This window comes from Bactrocera neohumeralis, chromosome 6 (genome assembly GCF_024586455.1).
Source record: "Bactrocera neohumeralis isolate Rockhampton chromosome 6, APGP_CSIRO_Bneo_wtdbg2-racon-allhic-juicebox.fasta_v2, whole genome shotgun sequence".
NCBI lineage: Eukaryota > Metazoa > Arthropoda > Insecta > Diptera > Tephritidae > Bactrocera > Bactrocera neohumeralis.
In genome coordinates, this window is record NC_065923.1 from 52,568,685 (window position 1) to 52,592,212 (window position 23,528).

The following is a 23,528-nucleotide window of genomic DNA, read 5'->3' on the forward strand; positions in this document are numbered from 1 at the left end:
AATTCAGATAACGCCTTTTTCTAGTAAAAATGTGTTCTTGTACTGAAAATTGATAAAAAAGGGTAGAATAACCCACTGGTCTCCTTAAAAATAATATGTTGGGGTTTAGAAATTTCCGATTGCTTTTATACCCTATACTTATGTATCGATCGTTTTATAGTTTGTTGAATGTGTGAAACCAAATAATGTAATGTTTCGGTAAATGGGTGAGATATTATAATAAAAATACTTAGAACAAGTAAGAAAGGACTTAATTCGGGTGGAACCGAACAGTTTATACTATTGCAACTTGCATGAATTGAAGTCAGGGAAATACCTTAAGGTGCAAAACCCCAAGCAGAGGATCAGATTCTAAGCAATTTTATAATTATATAACTGTTTTCATGCCACATACCAAAAATACTCCCTGGATTTCAATAAGGTACCTCACATACATTCACCATTCATATGGAGTAAAGTCAGTCGGATGTTAGTAAATCCTGATATTAGTTATATGGGGGCTTGATCAAGTTTTCGACCAATTGTATATATTTCCGGCACAAGGATGTACTCTTATCATTAAATATGTTCTTTTCATTGATATATCTCAAATATTGGCCAATATATCAAGCATAAAATCACCCGGAAGTTCAAAATTCTTTATATAATATTAGGTATATGAACCTCAAAGAAGTACTGACGCGGTTCGCGCCATTTTTCGTACACAGATATATTACAATAACTTTAAAGGGCTTATTAGCGTAAAATTGTATCCTGTTATATCAATTGCTTTTTCATTGAATTTAAATTTATGATTTATGGGAAGTAGACGCGGTTGTAGTCCGATTTCGCTCATTTTCGCACTGTCACATAGGAATATGAGAGTAGCGCCACGTATAAGATGTAGACGAAATCGGTCGGGCGAGTTCCGAGATAAATGATTTCACCAAAAATTGGGCGGTGGCACACCCATCGTGCAATTTTCACACCGGCTCCCATAAAGCCGTCTCAAATCATCTCGGAGGTGAAGTTTAATGTTTCAGGCAGATAGTCCCCGAATTCAAACTCGTCTCGTTATCTACTACTGTTATCGAATTGAAATGTGAATTTTTAATTTACACTTCACGTGTTTTTCGAATCGGTAAAATTTTTTCTGTAAGTTGGTAGTACTGTCGCATCATCTTGTGAGGATCTAAAAGTGAATTCTTCTATTTTTACTGTGTCTGAATTTATTGAACAAAGAAGTGCGATAATGCACCATCTCATACTGCATTGGTTATTTGTGATCATTTCGCCACATTTTCAACTAATATCGTGTCGCAACCACCGCATTCGCCTGATTTACCTTCGTGTAACTTCTAGCTATTCAGTAAATTAACATGACCACTCCGAGGACACTGTTTTGATTCAATTGAGGATATATAAGTTGAATCGAAGAATGCCCTTGGCCATCAAAGCCATGAGGAGGATTTTTAAAAGTACTATGATGAAATGGCCACCTTTCAATTTGATCACAGTAATATAATTTTATATCTACCTCCATTAGGTGATACGTACAACCGTTAGGTATTATACTCTGTATCCACAGATTACAGGAGTATGAAAATAAAGTATGGTTAATAGAAATCCATTATTTTTGCTTTAAAAAGAGGTTTTTATTATTTCATAATGCTACTATCATGGGACAGCCGCTTCTCTTGAGGCGTATTTTTCACCAGTAATATCATTCGCCGTAGACAGAAACAGGTAGATATCACTTGGTGCAGGGCTCCCACTATATAGTGCATGCTTAAGAACCTCATGTTCAAGCTCCGGATGTTCTGACGGAACAGTATTCTTCTCCTATTGGTCAAAGCTGGTCAAGTGCTTCCTTCTGACGGTCCGACTGTTAACAGTACAGGTCCGAAATAAACGTTTGGCCATAGAGGTGCAGTTAATTCCTTACAACTCCCACCTAACGCATAGTGAAACCTAAATGTAAATCCTGTCGTAAGTGAGCCTTTGTTCAGCTCCGGTAACCTTCCGCTTCAGAAATCAATCGATTTTGTTGCGATTCAGCAGCTGAGCGCCAATTTCCATGATCTTTTTTGCGTTAACTCATGTAATATCCATACGTTGACATTTCTTTAAATGCTTCTAAACAATTTATTGTGCAATGTTTATCTCCTGGACAATTGAAACGTTATTTGCAAGATGTAAGGGACGATATTTCAATGAAATTAAGAGGACACCAATAAGGCCTATTTGCCCTCACTTCTCTCTCTGAATAATTATTTCCAAAAATAATATATTTCATAGTATAGAATATGAGTACAAGTAACAAGTTTTGAAACATCTTCATACTTACAAAGCATGCTGATGTTAATAACACACTAATTTCGTTTTCCCCAGCAAGAATGGCTTAATTTTTCACTTGCAATGCTTACTGTGTACACATTGCTGTGCACTGACACTGTGGCCACTCCATGCACTTCATTATTTCGCTTAAATTATTTACAATCTGTTCAGAGTCTCAGCGCTCGCATCATTTAGTTAATTCTTTTTACACAATTTCCCCGCTTTTTTCCTTCGCACCGCGTCGCAACTTGCAACTCATAAATTCTCTAAGGCGAAGCATGCCACAACGAACTCTTCTTCTGCTTTCCCGCCCACACAGTGTCATTACTTCATCCTCCGTTGGCCGTTGTCCGTCATCCATTCATATCTCAAACGAAATATTAAATGTCATTGCTGCACACAACTCTTAATTTTCGAGCGCCAACACAGAGCTTTCAAAGTATGTGAATGAGGATCCCTCGCCCTATCTGTCTGCCATTGCAGCTGCAGGCGCCATAAACTATGCTGTGAACACCTCGTTGCGCTGCCACTACAACTGCAATGATCTATGTAGTTGCACACCTCCCCGCTCCCTGCTCGTCCATTTAACTTTTTAATATTATTACAAAGCAATTTCAGCATCATTACGAAAAACAAATCATGATTTTTATGTTATTCTTGCAACTTGTGCTGTTGTTGTTCTCGTTGTTGCAATTGCCACTGTTGCTTGTTGTTGTTGCTTTAGTGCCATAAATACATCGCTGCTGGCATTCTCCTGTGCAGTACTAACCGAGAAGACTGAAGGTCTCCTTGCCGTTTGCTAAGCCAACCACTCGAAGCCGCTGTCCCAAGCAGTGCATTTCCTCACTAAAGCTTTCGCCCTCAACTTTATCGCAGTCGCTGTGCTCTTTAAGTTTCCTTTCATTCGCTCGCGCATTCACCACTTAGTAGATCAGCCCGCATGGCGTGTAAAAATGCAAAAATGTGTGTGCTGAATTTTCGCATTTTCTTTTCAATTTTGTTTTTATACCCCTGAACAGGGGGTATTAAGTTTGGCACAACGTTTATAATAACGTCGAAGACCGTATACAAAATATAAGTATAAATGAGCAGTGTGACAGCCTAAGTCGATATAGCCACATCCGTCTGTCCGTTTATCTGTATATGCGGCAACTAGGTAATCCTTTTCACACATTTTTTCTCCTAAAATAGCTGTTCTTTGTCGGATCCACCGATATCGAACCACTATAGCATATATCCGTCATTCAAAATCAAGTTCTTGTATAGAAAGCTTTTTCATTTGTGAAGGGTATTATATCTACGTTGGAACCGAAGCTAACTTTTTGTTTTTTGCTTTTGTTCCGTTATTCCACTAACGGTATTTCGTTTGCACATAATGTGCAGTTGATAGTTGACGCTACACTCAACGAGCGAAGAGATTCCAAACGAGTATGATGTTTATTTGAGTGGGCCAACAGACAGATTTTGACTAGAACTTTTATAGAGATGGTATTGAGCAAAGTTTTAACTGTAGTCTAAATACTATTTTATCACATTTGAAGAAATTTTTTGTTTAGAGAACTTGTGTTAAAAATTGATTTCACAAACACCGTTATTCATACATATTTATTTCTGAAGTAATCCAATGAGAGAAAAACGTTTCCAGTTTGTAAGATAGAGAGTTGTTGAAATAATTATGCTTAATATACAAGGTTCATTCCAAAGTAAACAGGACTTTAAAAAAACAAAACAAAACAAAATAGGTTTTTCGGCAAAATCAATTTATTTTATTCCAAATACTCTCCTTCTGCTTCAATACATCTTTTTGCACGGTCCAAAAGCATGCCGAACGAGTGTTTTTTTTTTGTTTTTTGGTTTTTTGTTGTGTTTTTTTATTTTTTGTCAAATAATCGTCCTTCGAATGTTGGATTCTGAGCAATTTTTGGTCGTCAGTCAATTTGTCCGGAACAAACAGTGCACACAACTTTCGCAAGCCTAAATGTTCGGTAAAATTGCGATAAATCGATGTTTCGGAGATGTTTAATTCTATTTCCATGAATTTCAATGATGATTTCGGCTGATGTTTGATGAATTCACGCACAGTTTTGATGGAATTTCCGGTGATCACGGATTTTGATTGCCCACATGTTGATCGTTATTTATGTCCTCACGACCACTTTGAAAAAGGTGAAACCACTCGTGCACTCTGCTACGGGATAGGCAATCATCGCCACTAACTTGTTTCATCAATTGAAAAGTTTCGATAAAAGTTTTACCATTTTTAAAACAAAATTTATTGTTTGCTCTTTTCGCAAGCTTATTTTCGCACCGATAACGCAAACATACTGACACTTAAAACTTCCAGTCAATGAAATGTCATGAAATTCTCACTGGAAAATCGATAAAGAAGCAGATTCTAACGCATTAGTCGACATATAGATACCAGGGGGCACTAGATTCAAAAGACCTGTTTACTTTGGAAAGCCCCTTGTATTAGGAGTTTCCGAGATTTCTATCTTGGAGTTAATCGACTAGCCAGATTGTAAGTGATTAACAGACCAGTCTAGAATTTCCGCTTTTTTTAATTGTCGTAATAGTCACCTAAAAATATAATAAACTCATAAAGCTGCCTCTCAATCTAGAAATGACGCCTGTTCGGAAGAGTCAGTACAAACATTTTCTTCTCCAACTCCTCCTTCCGTCATGCAGAGATATTTCGTTATATCCTGCCATCAATGCTAACATACTAAAGTCCATATATCTTTCAAAAAATCTTTCCTTCGAACACTTTGGATTTCAACACCTCAACACAATTCTTGATATTTATCGAAAGTAATGATTTCAGATTAGCTTTGTATGGTAATGTGGACTTTGAGAGAGACGCTACATATATTCTGCAACCTAAAAATTTTCACCATCAACAGTGACATGATTTCTATCATGATTGTCTCAACCTATGACTTCAAGGACAGAAGTATTTGGCTTCCGGTATTTTTTCTCTACTATGTAATTACTTAAGATGGCTAAACCAGTGTCGCTTTTGTTTAGACTAATACTATCTTCCTTATAGGTAACACAATTGTGGCGCTACTAGAATTAAATCCATATGATTTTTAGTTAGCCCTAAACTTCAAAAGGTGCGCGTATAAATTTTACGGCTGTCAGATCAATAGCTTTTTGAAGGGAAAAATACAGTTTAAGCAATAACTTGGCTTGCTGGCGAGATTCCTGATGTTGTCCTAGGAAAATCAACCATAAAAGATTGAAGACGGTGGACGCCCGAAAGCGGCTGTTACCGACGAAAATATCAAAAACACACACAAAATAATTTTGAATGACCCTAAAGTGAAGTTGTTCGAGATAGTAGGCACTCTAAAGAAATCAACTGAACGTTTACATCATATTTTTCACGAATATTTGAGTATGAGTATTAAATATGGATGGATGAGATATGGCTTCATCACATCACTCGGAAGTTCAATCGATTGCCAACCGAGTAGTCTGCATACAGACTGCAAATGCACTCATAATTTCGCATTTTTCAAGAAAGCGCTGTTCGTCTGTGTTCTATGTTTCTTTAAATGTAGATCGTCTATCCGATTCGTATACAATCCGAAAGATAAATAGCAGATTTGTTGACACCTTCTATTTTTAATTAAACTTACGTCTTTTGTAAAGAAGTCTCTAAAACTTTGTAAATAGCTATAATAGCTCATAGTTCTGACAATTCTTATCAAATATTATTTTTCGCTATAAAATTATCCCGGTGTGTTTGTCTACTCTGTTAGCCTTGTAGTGCTTTCACAATGTATTTCACTGTTATTACTTTGATCATTTGAGAAGCTAAAATGCAGTTTATGCACTTAATGTGAACACCAACTTCATTTCAAGTCATAACAGTCGCAATGGTGACAACAAAATGTAGAGCGAGAGAGGCCAATTACATGCCTGAGGAATTGTGGCCGGCAGGTAACATGGAAGGTTGACTTTGTGCGTTTGGAAGTATATGTAATTGTTTATTTACGAACCCTTTAGGAATACTCTCTATCCGAGCTTATTTAGCTAGAAATTCTAGTAAAAGTTCACGCTAGTTTTCTTAAAACTATTTATCTTGATTCGAGTAGTTCCAATTTATCTTCCTAAACTATTTTTTTAATTCTCTCTTGAATCTCTATATCTATATTTTTATATGCCGGAAGCAAATTCAAAAAATTAGAGATCATCAAAATCGGTTATATAGATTTATGATTGGATATAATTTGGTTTAACAAAACAAGGAAGGAAGGAACAAAACGAGGAAGGACTGAGTTCTGGTGAAACCAACCATTTTATATCCAACGGCTGCTCTTGAACTGGTATTAAACCCGCCACATATAGACCTCTTCACTGAAAACTGCGGGACGACAGTCGGCATACGCCAACAGCTGTATACTCTTATAGAAGATGGTACCTTCTCTATTTAGTTCTGCAGCTCGAACTATTTTCTCCAGAAAAAGTTGAAGAAGTCGAACGATAGGGAGTCGCCTTCTCTGAAACCTCGTTTGGTATCGAACGGCTCGGAGAGGTCCTTCCCGATGCTGACGGAGCTTTTCGTGTTGCTCAACGTCAGTTTACAAAGCCGTATTAGTTTTGCGGGGATACCAAATTCAGACATCGCGGCATAAAGGCAGCTCCTTTTCGTGCTGTCGAAAGCAGCTTTGAAATTGACGAAGAGGTGGTGTGTGTCGATTCTCCTTTCACGGGTCTTTTCCAAGATTTGGCGCATGGTGAATATCTGGTCGGTTCTTGATTTGCCAGGTCTAAAGCCACACAGATAAGGTCCAATCAGTTTGTTGACGGTGGGCTTTAATCTTTCACACAATACGCTCGATAGAACCTCATATGCGATGTTGAGGAGGCTTATCCCACAGCAGATTGTTGGGTCTCCTTTTTTATGGATTGGGCAGAGCACACTTAAATTCCAATTGTTGGGCATGCTTTCCTCCGACCATATTTTACAAAAAAGCTGATGCATGCTCCCTATTAGTTCTTCGCCGCCGTGTTTGAATAGCTCGGCCGGCAATCCATCGGCCCGCCGCTTTGTTGTTCTTCAGGCGGGTAATTGCTATTCGAACTTCTTCATGGTCGAGCAATGGAACGTCTGCTACATCGTCATCGATTGGGGAATCGGGTTCGCCTTCTCCTGGCGTTATGCGTGCACTGCCATTCAGCAGGCTGGAGTAGTGTTCCCTCCGTAATTTAAGTATGCTCTGGGCATCGGTGACTAGATCACCTTTGGGGGTTCTACAAGAGTATGCTCCGGTTTTGAAACCTTCTGTAAGCCGCCGCATTTTTTCGTAGAACTTTCGAGCATTACCCCTGTCGGCCAGCTTATCAAGCACTTCATACTCACGCATTTCGACCTCTTTCTTTTCTTCTTCTTCTTAATTGGCGTAGACACCGCTTACGCGATTATAGCCGAGTTAACAACAGCGCGCCAGTCGTTTCTCCTTTTCGCTACATGGCGCCAATTGGATATTCCAAGCGTAGCCAGGTCCTTCTCCACTTGGTCCTTCCAACGGAGTGGAGGTCTTCCTCTTCCTCTGCTTCCCCCGGCGGGTACAGCGTCGAATACTTTCAAAGCTGGAGTGTTTTCGTCCATTCGGACAACATGACGTAGCCAGCGTAGCCGCTGTCTTTTAATTCGCTGAACTATGTCGATGTCGTCGTATATCTCGTACAGCTCATTGTTCCATCGAATGCGATATTCGCCGTGGCCAACGCGCAAAGGACCACAAATCTTTCGCAGAACTTTTCTCTCGAAAACTCGCAACGTCGACTCATCAGTTGTTGACATCGTCCAAGCCTCTTCCCCATATAGCAGGACGGGAATTATGAGCGACTTATAGAGTTTGGCTTTTGTTCGTCGAGAGAGGACTTTACTTTTCAATTGCCTACTCAGTGCGAAGTAGCACCTGTTGGCAAAAGCAACCATGGTCGTCATCAAAAGAGGGGTTTCTCATCCTAGGCTGTTTGTCGTTTTTCATTGGGGTAGGCTTTTTACGTGGCGGGTCCCAAACCCAGCGCACAACCCTATGCAGGGGATATTTCGCCTTCTCACTTTAGCTCACCTTCTTCCCCTTCTTCTTTAGCTTCTTAGGCTACCCAGAGGATACTTGGTCAAAGACCGGAAGTCGTGAGCTGCTTGAGTCATAAGTAAAAGAATCGTTTCTGGCCACTCCCAAGTGAATGGCGATCAGAGAACTTTCATCACTTGCGTGAACTTCTACACATGACCCCATCCTCCTCTTTCTTTTACTGTCTGCAAAAAATTCTCGCTTCCACTTCAACTCTCAGAATCTATCCTATCCCGCACGTGTTGTGGTCGATCGCAACGTTGCGAGGTAGGCAGTCTGTTTTCTCTCCGCCGAAAATGCCGTCCCACAGTTCTCTTATGCCGAGTTGTTGACGAGTGCTCTCAGAGAGCAGGAGTGCAAGCCGAGTAGCAAATCGTTCGACTGTCTGTTGTGATTGCAGCTTCTCGACGTCGACGTCATCCCCTACATAGGGTTGTGCGCTGGGTTTGGGACCCGCCACGTAAAAAGACCTCCCCGATGAAAGAATAATGTCAACTGGTTGCTCGAAAATCCTGATATTTGATTATTTAGCTAATTTAAGTTTTCGCTCAATTATTGGGGGCTAAAGGAAGTGTTGATACATACACTATACATATACTATTATCAGCAAAAAGTTTTCTCTGAATTTCAATTATGTAACTCACACACTGACCGACATTTTCTGTCAAAGTCAACTATAGACACTAGGGTCCGCATATTCGACACCTAGGGGCTTGCAATGTTTTAGGTCAATTTGAACAATTTTCGGTCATAAGGTGGCATACTTCAAAGGAACTATTCATGCAAATTTTTTTTTATGTAATATTAATTGTTTCTTGACTTGTTTACCGGAAAGTGAACTAATCAAAAGGCAAATTAGTGTAGTCGCGGTCTGATTTTGTCCACTCTCGCACTATGACATAGGAATCTTACGTACAAATTTGGCTGAAATCGGTAGAGCAGGTCCCGAGGTATGTAATTTCACCTAAAAGAGGGCGGTGCCGTACCCGATTTCAACCCCGGCTCTTATAAAGCTATATAGGTGGTAAAATTTAATATCTACGGATTTTTAATTATTGATTTATCGCGCTTTTGATAGTTTATAACAATACTGTTATATAAGGAGTGAGCGGGGTTATGATCCGAGTTCATCAATTTTCACACTGTTGTTTTGAGTTGGGTTTGGTTGTTTTGAGTAGAACAGTTTCAGTTGGCGCCACGCCCAATTTTTCAAAATTTCTAGCCCTTTGGTGCATCTTGCTACTGCAATTCTTTGTGCCAAATCTTGCAATTCTTTGTCCCAAATCCCTTAATTTAATGCTTGGTATGGTACTTTATAGGTTTCCCTTCAACGACGTTTTGTAGGCCAACGACGAAAGATATTTACTACCTGATAGGCTCTGCAATAATGTTCAAAAATTAAACCTTTAACTCCAAGAATCGTCCAAAATATTAAACGGCTCCATTCCGAAGCGCTCATTTACAGTTATTTTGTCGAAAGTAATTCTCTTCCAGACCGTGCGAACTAAAAAACTCTGCGAAGCACTACCAAAGTTAGATTCCTACTGGACTCATAAGTCAAATTAAAGTGAATAGCCTTCAACTCGGAATTTCTTTGAAGTATGTAAGTATTTAGGAGCGTTCAAGTGCTCGAGCTGCAAGTGTCAGCTGGAACGATTCATACGCAAAGTAGTAGATCAGCAAATTAGGAAATGTGCACAAAAGAAGCAAAATGACAAAATACTAAAGGTAACTAGTGCTGAACACAAACTACCCGCAGCACTGAAAGCTCTATGGCGGCGCCTGGCTCTTGTTGCCACCATTGACTCATGAAAAACGTCCGGCAACCAATTACGCAGTGACGCTGGCAACTTGCAACTTGCAGTGTGGCAAGTATGAATGGGTAAGTGCAGCGAATGAGTTGAGATGTTGGCATTAAGGAAAGTGCAACGCAATACTTACGTAAACGCAAAGTTTTGTTAGAGTCGTCGGTAATCGGCGTAAGTAGTTGGCACTGCAAATTGTTGCAAAAAGAGCGGCAAATAGAGACGCAAAAATGCATGAAAATGCAGCTAAGTGTGCACTTATTATTAGGTGCGAGAGCAAGTGGAGCGGCGGTAAGTGGGGCGCATTGACCAGCGGAGTGTTGAGAAGTGAGCGGGTGGCAGTGCAGTGTAAGTGAATTTATGTTGCAGAGTGTAAGGAAAATGTTGCGAAAATGCTTAGCTCTGACACTTGTCAAGCATTCTGACCTGACACTTGTTGCGAGGCACGCATTGTGACAAATGCGAAACTCTTGCAAATGTTTCTGCTGATGATAGAAGAGAGGAATTAGTTTTAATGCGTAGTAAAAGTTGTTTAAAGTTAGAACTTCTAGGAATTTGAAGTGATGAGGCCTAAATCGAACTTTATTCATCATTGAAATGTCAAATTTCAAAACTTAAAATCGTGCCTTTCTACTCATTGTTCATTGCCTAGAAAGTGTAATAATTTATTCATGGATTTTTCCAGAAAATATTTATTTTAACTTTTTACAGACACAAAGTTCTAAGAATGATGTTCTTCGGTTGAGACCCCTGTTGGGCAACTTAAGTTTCTCAAGATATATGAAAATTTTGATAATAATATTCAAATTTTGTATACAAGGTGCGTTCCAAAGTAAACAGGACTTAAAAAAACAGAAAAAATGTTTTTGTCGGCAAAATCAATTTATTTTATTCAAATAGCCTTCTGCTTCAATACAGCTTTTTGCACGGTCTAAAAGCATGTCGAACGAGTGTTTTAGCTCGTTGGCCGCCAATATGCCGGTGCAAGCCGTTTGAATGACCTCTACGTCTGCATAACACTTTCCTTTCATGGGCATATGCATCTTTCCGAAAAGGAAGAAGTCGCACGGTGCCATATCAGGTGAATACGAGCAGTGGTTAATGTTTAAAATGTGATTTTTGGTCAAATAATCGTCCTTCGAATGTTGGATTCTGAGCAATTTTTTTCGTCAGTCAATTTGTGCGGAACAAACCGTGCACTCACCTTTTGTAAGCCCAAATGTTCGATCAAAAATGCAATAAATCGATGTTTTAGAGTTGTTCAATTCCATTTCCATGAAGCTTAATGATGATTTTGGCTGATTTTCGATGAATTCACGCATAGTTTCGATGGAATTTTCGGTGATCACGGATTTTGATTGGCCCACATGTTGATCGTTGTTTATGTCCTCACGATCACTGTGAAAACGTTGAAACCACTCGTGCACTCTGCTACGGAATAGGCAATCATCGCCAATAAACTTGTTTCATCAACTAAAACGTTTCGGTAAAAGTTTTACCAATTTAAAAAAAAAATTGAATGTTGGCTCTTTGTTCAATAGTAGCTTTGAAACAAACATACTGACACTTAAAACGCAATAACTTCACTTCCAATCAGTAAAATGTGAATGCACCTTGTATAATTGGAACCGGATATAGCCTTGCCTTTGATTTCAAATATATATAAGATCAAAAATTTGTGAAATATTTACACATTTCTAACTGAAAAATTCCTTTCTCACTTGTAACAGTTACTATAAGCAGCTTTATAGCATCAATTTATATATTTTAATATATTATCAATATCAATATTATCATTATCAATATTTACCGAACTTTTTCTACAGACGGTCTATAGTTGATTCACTGATTCAATACGAAATGAGAATCAGTTGATTTCTCTATAAGTGTAAGGTGAGAAAGTATGTCATTGCAAGCAGATAGATAAACCACCACAAATTTAATTCCAATTATATATGCCCATGAGTTAATGCCTACCTGGTTGAGAAACAATAAGTTTCATGGAAATTCCCACCTAAACCGCCACCTCTTCTATTTTTCATTATTTTTATTATCCAAACATTAACTAGCTGTATCTTGTAGTTCAGTAAACGACTACGCCCAACACACTTCGTGTTTGTCAACGAAGGGAACATTTTTTAGAATTCCAACTCACTTTTAATCCCAATTTAATTATGTATTTTCGCCTTTCATATTTTCAACGGAAACGATTTTTGCCCCCTTTAGAATTATGCTTTACTTGTAAAGGGTTTTTAAATAAGAGCCCATGCTCTGGAGCAGTAATTGCAATTGCTGCAATTACCCGTTCGATATACGTACGAAGTCAGTTGCCGCTGGCTTGTTGGCATAGATCATAGACTTGACGTGGCCTTACAGGAAATATTCTAATAACCTTTGATTGGGCCATTCGTGAGATAACATTGGAACGTGTTTTCGTTTTCAATAAATCGATTGTGACATTCGTTGAGTGGCTTGTGGCGCCGTTCTGTTGGAACCACATACACGTGTAGTACAAGTCCATACCATCGAATTCGGACCAAATATATTCGGTTATCATTGAGCTGAAGTATTATTAAAAAACTGACGAAGTATTAAAAAAAATAAGCATTTTTAACGTCCTTTTAAAGAAACCCAAAATTGGGATGTTATGATTCACCCTGTGGTTTTATGTCTATCTGAGTAAGCTCATTCCAACGATTTTCTAACAACTATTTCCTAGTTTTCAAGTGTCTAATAATTAATGGTGAACCGGCTTTCCAAAGTTTGTTATGACTATTTTGTAATGCGGAGTTCCTTTCCTATCTAAACAAAAAGTGACTCCAGCACTGTAAGGAAAAAAAAAATAAATTCAAGAAATTGATTATATAAAAGATTATTTATACACAATTTTTAACACTTTTTGAACTTGCGTCATGCTTTTATTTGTTCAGTTCAGTTTGCAAACTTTGATAAAGCGGTTAATCGCGGAACACTTCGGAAGAATTCTGAGTCATTTGAAATTATAGCTTTCTTAAATTTTAATTATGTACGTAAGTAATTTTTATAATACACATAATATCAATAACTTAACACTAATTTACCTAAATAAAAACAAACTAGTAATAATACATATAATTTAGATGTATAACTCTAATAGTCGCTAGATAACAATCACTTTACGTTACACTTTAAAATGAGTTTCCCGTCCACGTCCCTTTCAACTGCTTCGTCGATGTCGGCGTACAATGACGCATGCTGTCGCACTAAGCGATCTTTGAAGTCCACCTGCCGTACGAAGGCGTCGATATCTTGGGGCGAAAAATCACATATTTTACCTTCACAATTTATCAACAGGCCTCCAGTGAGATCAATTTTCGTCTTCGTTAGATGTAGTCGATTCATTTTACGCCGTCTTAATTCTTCTCGATAGACGAAAAGGTGATATTGAAGGAGAGGCTTCGAAGAGCTGTGCTGCATGTCCCGTTTCATTGTTTCCTCACGTTCTCTTTCCGGTTCCTCGTGGTAGAACTCCATATCTTCATCAAAATTTAGGTCTGTATCGAGAACCAACTTCAAGTGAAACGCCAAGTCCTTATCAAAATCCTTGTAGAGATCTTCTGCCATTTTGTATTTGAGCTAATTTTTAATATCCGTAATGTTTGACACTTAAGTTGTTATGATCAGGAAAGTACAGGTCAGAGATCTGCAGTTGGTACCAATAAAATTAGTGCACTTAAGTCATGAGCCATAAAAATTGGTGCAAATGAGCACTCATACTATTATAATAAATAACTAAGGCTCTTTCCCACTAAAACAAAAAAAAACTACACTTATGAGTAAATTTCGCGTCGTGCGCTGAGTAACTATTTTTGGTTTGCTATGTATGACCGAGTGGTACTTTCAACAGGTCCCGAACTTTTGCATATCTAGTGAAATTAGGACCAACCCGGGTTTTTTAGTAGCAATTTTTAACGTTTACGTCAGTTCTTCACATTCGAAAAATATTTATTGTTGCGTAGAAATCATTAAGAAAACATTATAAATAAGTAGCAAAATAAATAATCAACAGGGAAATTAAAAAAATATATAAAAGCATTTTTTGTAATTTAAATTTCATACAAACATACAAACATACACCCACATGATGTGTGAAAAAACAACAATAAAGCAAAACAGAAAATACTCACGTCATTTAAGTCATTCAAAAATACTCTTGGTGCTTCTTGGTTTTTTGAATTATTTCGCTTTAACGTGATTGAATCATTGGCTCACGAGAGAATGACCACAACACCGGGCCGTATCGAGAGAAACTTACTCATTATTCATATTCTCGCTAAGTGCGCTTTGCGTAAATATGTTTTAGTGGATGTTGGATTTTGATTATAGTGCAACTAGTAAACTCCGTTCCGCCCTTCTTTATTGACAACGATTCCGAAGGGCCGAAAATAATTCACTGGTTACACTATTACGTAGGTTGCTATATACATATATTTCTGGCCTAATAATGTAAATAGGCAAATTTATCAACGAAACTGGTTTTTTATTTTTTATACTCTCGCAACAATGTTGCTAAGGAGAGTATTATAGTTTTGTTCACATAACGGTTGTTTGTAAGTCCTAAAACTAAAAGAGTCAGATATAGGGTTCTATATACCAAAGTGATCAGGGTGACGAGTAGAGTCGAAATCCGGATGTCTGTCTGTCCGTCCGTCCGTCTGTCCGTCCGTCCGTCTGTCCGTCCGTCCGTCCGTGCAAGCTGTAACTTGAGTAAAAATTGAGATATCATGATGAAACTTGGTACACGTATTCCTTGGCTCCATAAGAAGGTTAAGTTCGAAGATGGGCAAAATCGGCCCACTGCCACGCCCACAAAATGGCGGAAACCGAAAACCTATAAAGTGTCATAACTAAGCCATAAATAAAGATATTAAAGTGAAACTTAGCACAAAGGATCGCATTAGGGAGGGGCATATTTGAACGTAATTTTTTTGGAAAAGTGGGCGTGGCCCCGCCCCTTACTAAGTTTTTTGTACATATCTCGGAAACTACTATAGCTATGTCAACCAAACTCTATAGAGTCGTTTCCTTCAGGCATTTCCATATACAGTTCAAAAATGGAAGAAATCGGATAATAACCACGCCCACCTCCCATACAAAGGTTATGTTCGAAATCACTAAAAGTGCGTTAACCGACTAACAAAAAACGTCAGAAACACTAAATTTTACGCAAGAAATGGCAGAAAGAAGCTGCACTCAGGCTTTTTTTTAAAAATTTAAAATGGGCGTGGCCTCGCCTACTTATGGACCAAAAACCATATCTCAGGAACTACTCGACCGATTTCAATGAAATTCGGTATATAATATTTTCTTAATACCCTGATGACATGTACGTAATATGGGTGAAATCGGTTCACAACCGCGCCTTCTTCCAATATAACGCTATTTTGAATTCCATCTGATGCCTTCTCTGTATAATACGAGTATATACATTAGGAACCAATGATGATAGCGGAATAAAACTTTACAAAAATACGGTATTTGAAAAATATGTAAATGACGTATATTGAAATCTCGATTATCACTTTATAATGCGAGAGTATAAAATGTTCGGTGACACCCGAACTTAGCCCTTCCTTACTTGTTTTTTTTTTAATTTTTTTTTTATTTTTTATTTTTTTGTCGATTGCTATTTTGTTTCGGGCGCATACGCATAGATCCATGATTCGTCACCTGTGACGATCTTATAAACGTCTTTTGAAGCACCGCGATCGTATTTTTTCAGCATTTCTTTACACTAATCCACACGAGCCTTTTTTTGTGCGGGATCCAAAGAGAACAAACCTTTTTTACGGCCAGGTGTTCATGCAATATCGAATGTATGCTGGTGGGGGAAATGCATAGGCATGCCTCTATCTGAAGGTATGTATGTTACATGACGGTCTTGCATTATCAGTTCATTTCTGGCACAACGGCTGTTTTTGGACAACCTTCACGGAATTCGTCTTTGAGCGAGCGTTGGCCACGATTGAATTCATTGTACCAGTTTTTCACAGTGCTATAGGATGGTGCTTCATAGCCATACAAAGATTTTGGTTCATCGATGCACCACGACAAAAGTTGTGAAAAATGATCGCACGAAAATGTTCACGAGTTAATTCCATGTTTTGGCCGAGATGAATTTTTTAATTCCCTGTAAATAAAACAATTCACGATTAAATGACAAAACGTTCTGAGTGATGTTATGCTAAAACTGTCAAACTTTCCAATGGAAATGTCAGATTGCACCTGGCAACACTTAGTGTTGCCTAGGCCAGAAATATATATAGCAGCCATCGTATATCCACTAGAGTTATTCAAAAAAAAAAATTTTTTTTTTCGTTTGTTACCCGGAAAAATAAGTTCCTAGACACCTCTAAGAAAGCCTCTCCAAACATGAGTTTTTAATTGTAACGGGAAGGTCCTCCTACATACAGCTTTCTATTTTTTCTTATTATCAGATAGAAAAATTTATATCTCGCTTCCAACCACTTAAAAAATATCTTGTTCCTTAGATTTTGTAGGAAATTGAATGCTCCACAAAAAAGTTCTAGTATGATTTTTTCGTAAACCCAAATGTTTAAAAGATATTAACAGCTAAAGTTTGATTATTTTTGGGAAATTTTTTTATTTCTTATGAATTTTATAACTCCATGAAAAAATATTATTATGAATAGATTTTTGCAGAGGCTTTCTTAGAGGTGTCTAGGAACCTATTTTTCAGAGTACCAAACGAAAAAAAAAAATTTTTTTTTGAATCACTCTAATATCCACTAATACTCTTTTTTGTGTTACTCAACCAATAATTTAAAGGGAATAATTGCAGATCTCTGGTAAAGATGTGAATGGCACAGGTATGTAGTAAAACTTTGTCATCGGTAATCATTCCTTTAGTGCTCATTGCCTTCGAAGACAATAAATATTATCTTTTATGTTGTTATGCCAACAAACAGAAATGAGCGACAAGTAGACTCTCAGGGCGTGACTACAATGGTGCTTTGCTTTGAAATACACAGTATATCAAGCGATATTGTTAATTAAATCGCCGGTTAATCATACGCTTATTTTCCGTTAATTTAAAAAAATTAAAGTTGACTGTCAGTCTGTCCGTCAGTCCGTGCAAGCTGTAACATAAGTACAAATTAAGAGATCTTGATCAAACTTGATATACTATATATGTACATATATAGTATATAAAAAATTACTTGCTCGTAGATGGGCGTAGTCGGATCACTGCCACGACCACAAAGGCTAAAGTAAGATATATAGCTCTAACGGTTATTAGAGCATCTTTATATAATATCAATGCATTATTAATACTTACCTAAGTTTTTCTACAGCCGGTCTATAGTTGATTCGATCGTACGAACAAAGTATCCGGTATGTAGCCCCCACATACGCATTTGATAGATCTAAATTGCAGAATGACAATGAGATAAATGCACCCACCCTATGTGTATGTGTTAGTGTGATTGACAGGTCTTCCCTCTGTATACGTTGCGCAGCTGCATGGCACGTGGCAAAGGTGTGCAAAAATGCCCCAGCTGTATGCTTTTGATGAAGACCATGAAGATGAGGTTAATACAGCTAAACCTTAATCACTGCGCTGCAGCACAAGATCTGCTAAAACAAACCGTTCTAGAAGAGAAAATAGATGTCGCCTTACTTAGCGAGCAATATAGCCAGCGTTCGGAAAGCACTTGGAGTAAAGATATAAATGGCAAGGCAGCAATATGGGCCTGCAAAGGACAAGTCTGATGGTGATGTGAATCACGCTCCAAAGAAATTCAGGACGGCTTTACATGGGTGAGTATACAAGGAATATTTTATGCTGCTACGCTCGTCCTAGCAATTAGCGAATTTGAAGATTTTTTCCTAGAGCTGTGTCTATAAATCAGAAACAAATCGCCAATAATAATAGCGGGAGATTTTAACGCATAGTCTACTGATTGGGGTAGCAGAATTATAAATCATCGTGGTCTCCTCATCCTAGAATTTTTGAGTCAAACAAACCTTACGATTTTAAACAGTGGCACACAAGATACGTCTCAAAAGTGAAATAAAGGTTCCATAATAGACCTAATATTTGCTAGCGACACTCTTATCAGGCATACTAAGTGGAAGGTGTCAGATATGTACACAAATAGCGACCATATGACTATAATTGCCGAAGTTTCGTTCTCCCAAGGACTGGAGCCCGGTCAGAGAAATACCTCTCGAAAAAGAAGTTGGCGGCAAAAGGAATTTGATCCTGACATTTTTGAGGTCACCTAGCGAAGACGCCGCCCACTTAGTATCCGCGGTGTGGAAGGAACTAGTTGCAGCATGCAACACAACTATTTATGTGCGGGACGAGACATAACAATAATCGAAAGCCGGTATACTGGTGGAACGAAGAAATAGCCAAGCTGAGAAAGCTCTATACGCCGCGTATAGCGTAACCAGGGACGTGAAAACGAAATCCGCCTCAGAGAAGCATTTAAATGTCAAAACAAGCTCCAGAAGGCAGCCATTACCCGTAGTAAAAAATCCTGTTTCGAAAATCTCTGTGAGGAAGCTCCTTTCCTTTGGGGAACGCATACAAAATTTGTATGTCAAGTTCAAAAATAAGTCGCCTCAACCCAAAAATGCATCATTTATGAGAAATGTTGTCGAAGCATTATTCCCGAGACATGCCCCCATTTTCTATGTTAAGCGAAACGAAGCTACAAAACCACTCCTATTGGTCACAGAAGAAATCTAAAATTCCAAATAAATGTTATAATGAGTTACTTCCAAAATAGGAGATTATTATTCGACACGAACGAGGGCACTCAGAGCTACACTATCTACAGTGGAGTACCACAAGGTCAGTTTTAGACCCACTACAATTGATCTGATGTACGACGGGTTGTTAAGAATACCGCTACCAAAAAATGGGAAAACAATAGCATATGCAGACCTCATAGTGCTAGCAGTAGCTAAACATCTGGATGATCTCCGGATCAAATGCAATGACTGCATAAATGGCTTGTGTCGATGGGTTGCTACCAGGAGTCTAGAGATGCATGAGCAGAAAACAGAAGTCTTGCATAAACGGCGCTGCTGAGGTATTAGCTAGTATGGCACCGATTGACGTACAGGGAGTCGAATTCGCGCGAATATATAACTTACAAGAGACGTCTATAGCAGCAAAAAGAGAAGAGAGAATCAAAAGCATCGTAATATCGCAGCAACGGTAGCAAACTTCATCCAAAGGACGGTGGACACACAGACTGATTTCGGGCAAACATTTGTAGACAGATAGACAACATGGGGACCTGGATTTCCACTTGACCCAAATACTCAGTGGTCATGGATGTTTTAGAAGCTACCTATTCAAATATCGTCATGACTTTAGTACATATTGTCCGACGTGTACAGACTGTATAGAAGACTTTGAACACGTACTCTTTCATTACACTAGGTTTTCAATTATAAGGGAAAATCAGAAAACCACTCTAGGAGCTAGTCTCATGGTGGAAAATTTGACTGCACTTATGTGGGAGTCCTTTGTTAAATGGGAAGCTGTCAGCGCAGCAGCAGCTCTAATTATGACAACACTGAGGCATTTACAACAGATTAGGTGTCAGTCAGTCCGTACAATAGAGGAGACTTAAATGTCTTGAATGAAGTAATACTTAGTCCAGTGGTCCCGTGGGAGAGACATGAGATGGGAGTAGGTCAGGCTTAGCGGATTAAAGTACCGCCATCCGGCATTCAAAAAAAACTCACCCTATAACAGTCAATAATATTTAATATTTATTTCAATTAAGAAATGATTTTTCGCACCCGCTAAAAATTCCACTTTCAGTTATAAAATATCGTGTGAAATTTTGATGTGCTCGTCCTGTGGAAGACACAAAATTTAATCTAAAAGATGGGCTGATAAGAGAATGATAGTGTTTGCAAGGATTGGCGAGATATTGCATAACATTTTAGTTAAATAAATTTTCTTTACTTATTATTTTTACTTTCCTTACTTTCTCCTTTTAGCACACCGCAAAATTTTATTTATTTATTTATTTATTTATAATAATTCATATAACAAAAATAGTTTTATTATATAAATACATAAACGCAGCACTGGCTACGAGGCCTTCAGCCGCACCGCAAATTTATACTTTACTTTTATATGGAAGTTAGCTGTAATTCAAATTTTCAGTTTTTAAGTGTCTACCTCTTAATGGTGAAACCTATTTTTCAAAATTTGTTATAAGTATTTTGTTCTGCGGAGTCTCTGCGTCATCTAAACAAAAAGTGACGCCAGCTCAGTAGGGGATAAAAATTATTTGAAGCTATCGATTGAGTAACTTTTTATTTATATACTATTTTTAAAACATTTTTAATTTTTTTATTGTTCAGCTTGCCAACATAAAGTGTGATAAAGTCGCAAAACTCATCACAAGAAATCTCTGAGTCATCTGAAGATATCTTAATCTTACTTATACAATTTGAAATTATTTAATTTTTTGTACATAAGGAATATTTATTAAAAGTATCACACCAATACCTTAAGACTAATTTACCTAAATAACAACAAACTATTACAGAACAAATAATTTAGGCTTCTAACTCCCATAGTCGCTACATAACATTCACGTTACGTTACACTTTAAAATGAGTTTTCCCTCCAAGTCTCTTTCAACTTCTTCGTCCATGTCGGCGTATAATGATGCATGTTGCCGCACCAAGCGATCTTTGAAATCCACCTGTCGTGTGAAGACATCGATATCTTGGGGCGAAAAATCACATATTTTACCTTCACAATTTATCAACAGGCATCCGGTGAGATCAATTTTCGTCTTCGTTAGATGTAAGCGATTCATTCTACGCCGTCTTAGTTCCTTTCGATAAAGGAAAATGTGTTATTGAAGGAGAGGTTTCGAAGAGCTGTGCTGTATGTCACGTTTCATTGTTTCCTCACGTTCTCTTTCCGTTCCGTCGACGTAGAACTCCATATCCACATCAAAATTTAGGTCTGTATCCAGATCCATGTTCAAGTGGAACGCCAAGTCACTATCAAAATCCATTAATTCGGTCATTTTATGATTTTTAATGTCTTGTAATGTTCAATACTTATGTTGTTATGATGAGGATAGTACTGATACTGATGTTGATGTTTCTGAAATACAGCTTTATACGCATTCTCACTAAGGTAGGTTAATTCCAGGTACTTAGTAAAGTTTTGTCATCATTAATCATTCCTTTTGTGCTCAGATTTAATTACCTACTATTCGCCTATTAAGGTTTGCCTTGAAAGACAATAGAATATACTTAAGTTATGCCCACAAAAAAGAGTGAGCGCCAGGCAGGCAATATTCTCAGGAGCGTGACCATAAAGAAGATAAACGAAGTTACACTTTGCGTTATTTACAATAGAATGTTTTGACTAATTCATCCGAAAATGGGTATGTGGGGTTAATAAACAAATGAAACGATTTCAACAATTTTTGGTAACAAATATATTTAACACTAAACACATTTTTGTTCTTTATTGACATTCTTGTCAGGAAAATTCGTTAAGAGGTTAAATGGGTTTCCTCGGCTAAAAAACGACCATTTTTCAACAATTTTTGTCTCATGTAAAAAATTAAATATTTTATTCGAATTTTGTATTGTTACAAATATACACTATTAACAAAGAAAACCTGAAATTTTACGAAAAACATATTTTAAACTCGGTCATTGCGACGACATTTCCGGTGAAAAAATATGTGTTTTAGTTAAAACCTTAACTAAGAACTTGTACGAAGAAAAAAACTGAAAATTTGACTTTCGGCAGACATTTTTACAAAAAAAAAATTAAAATTTCGCGACAATTTTTTGTTTATTACCAAATAGTTGTGATCGAAAAAAATCCTTCTTCCAGGTATTTTAGAATTGAAAACTTCTTCCAAGTCTATAAAAATTGTATCTCAAAGACCTGTGTAAAATTTCATGAAGATCGGTTGATTAGTTCTCAAAAAATCTTGCCAACTGACTTCGAAGACATAATTTCGAGAAAAACTCGTTAAAAAGACGGCGGACCTAACCTAGCTAGCCTCGAGCGCACAAGTTCTCAAGGTTGTATTTCTGAAATTATTCCTCGAATCAATGAATTGTAAGCAGGATTTACTGATGTGAAGTGTACTTACCGGGTGATAACATATGTATTTCTGACGTAGTCCATAAATATGCCTTTGCGTCAGATATTCCGATTAAAGAGGGTAGGTTTTAAAGGCATAATATTGACCTGGTTAAAAAAGAATATTTTTCTTTTCTTTTTAATTCTCATAAAACTTCACACACACTTCACACTCCATATTGTCTCTCGAAGCAACCCTTAGTAGTCGGTTATGTAAAGCATCTGAACACAAAAGAAGTGATTACTAAAGACCAAACTTATCTAAGTACCTGTAAGTAAGGCTACCTGAGTGGGAATGCTGTAATTTTTTAGAAATATCAACATTCACATCTATACTATCCTCATCATAACAACATAAGTGTCAAATATTACAAGACATTAAAAGTCATAAAATGGCCGAATTCATGGATTTTGATAGTGACTTGGCGTTCCATTTGAACATGAATCTGGATACAGACCTAAATTTCGATGTGGATATGGAGTTCTACGACAATGAAACGGAAAGAGAACGTGAGGAACTATAACACGTGATATGCAACACAGCTCTTCGAAACCTCTCCTTCAAAGTCACCTTTTCCTTTATCGAAAGGAACTAAGACGGCGTAAAATGAATCGCTTACACCTAACGATGACGAAAATTGATCTTACTGTAGGTGATGGCAAAATATGTGATTTTTCGCCTCAAGATATCGATGCCTTCACACGACAGGTGGATTTCAAAGACCGCTTGGTGCGACAGCATGCGTCATTATATGCAGACATCGACGAAGAAGTTAAAAGAGACGTGGAAGGGAAATTGATTTTAAAGTGCAACATATCCAGAAGGTTATCTAGAGACTATGGGAGTTAGAAGACTGCATTTTTTGTTCTGTAAAAGTTTGTAGTTTTCAAAATCAAATAAAGTAAAATAACTCGTTTTATATTTTAAAATTTTATGTTTTCCATGTAGAAACTGTTCGATTCGTTCTTCTGAACTGAACGTCGTCGACAATGCTTGTTAAACTCACACGAGGTCTAGAGTTCCGTTGCCAGAACCCTAAAGTTGTTCGAGATGCACGCCAGCAGCCAAGATATGTATGTATATCAAGAAAGAGTTTTTTTCACTGCCATCGAAAACATTTTTACCCTTCAGCTGTCGCAAAACTCCAAAGC

At 37.7% G+C, this 23,528-nt stretch overlaps 1 pseudogene; it reads left to right on the plus strand.

The window, feature by feature from the left end:
* The first annotated feature begins 22,768 nt into the window (after positions 1 to 22,768).
* LOC126762797 (uncharacterized) lies at positions 22,769 to 23,226 on the plus strand (annotated as a pseudogene).
* Positions 23,227 to 23,528: the final 302 nt, after the last annotated feature.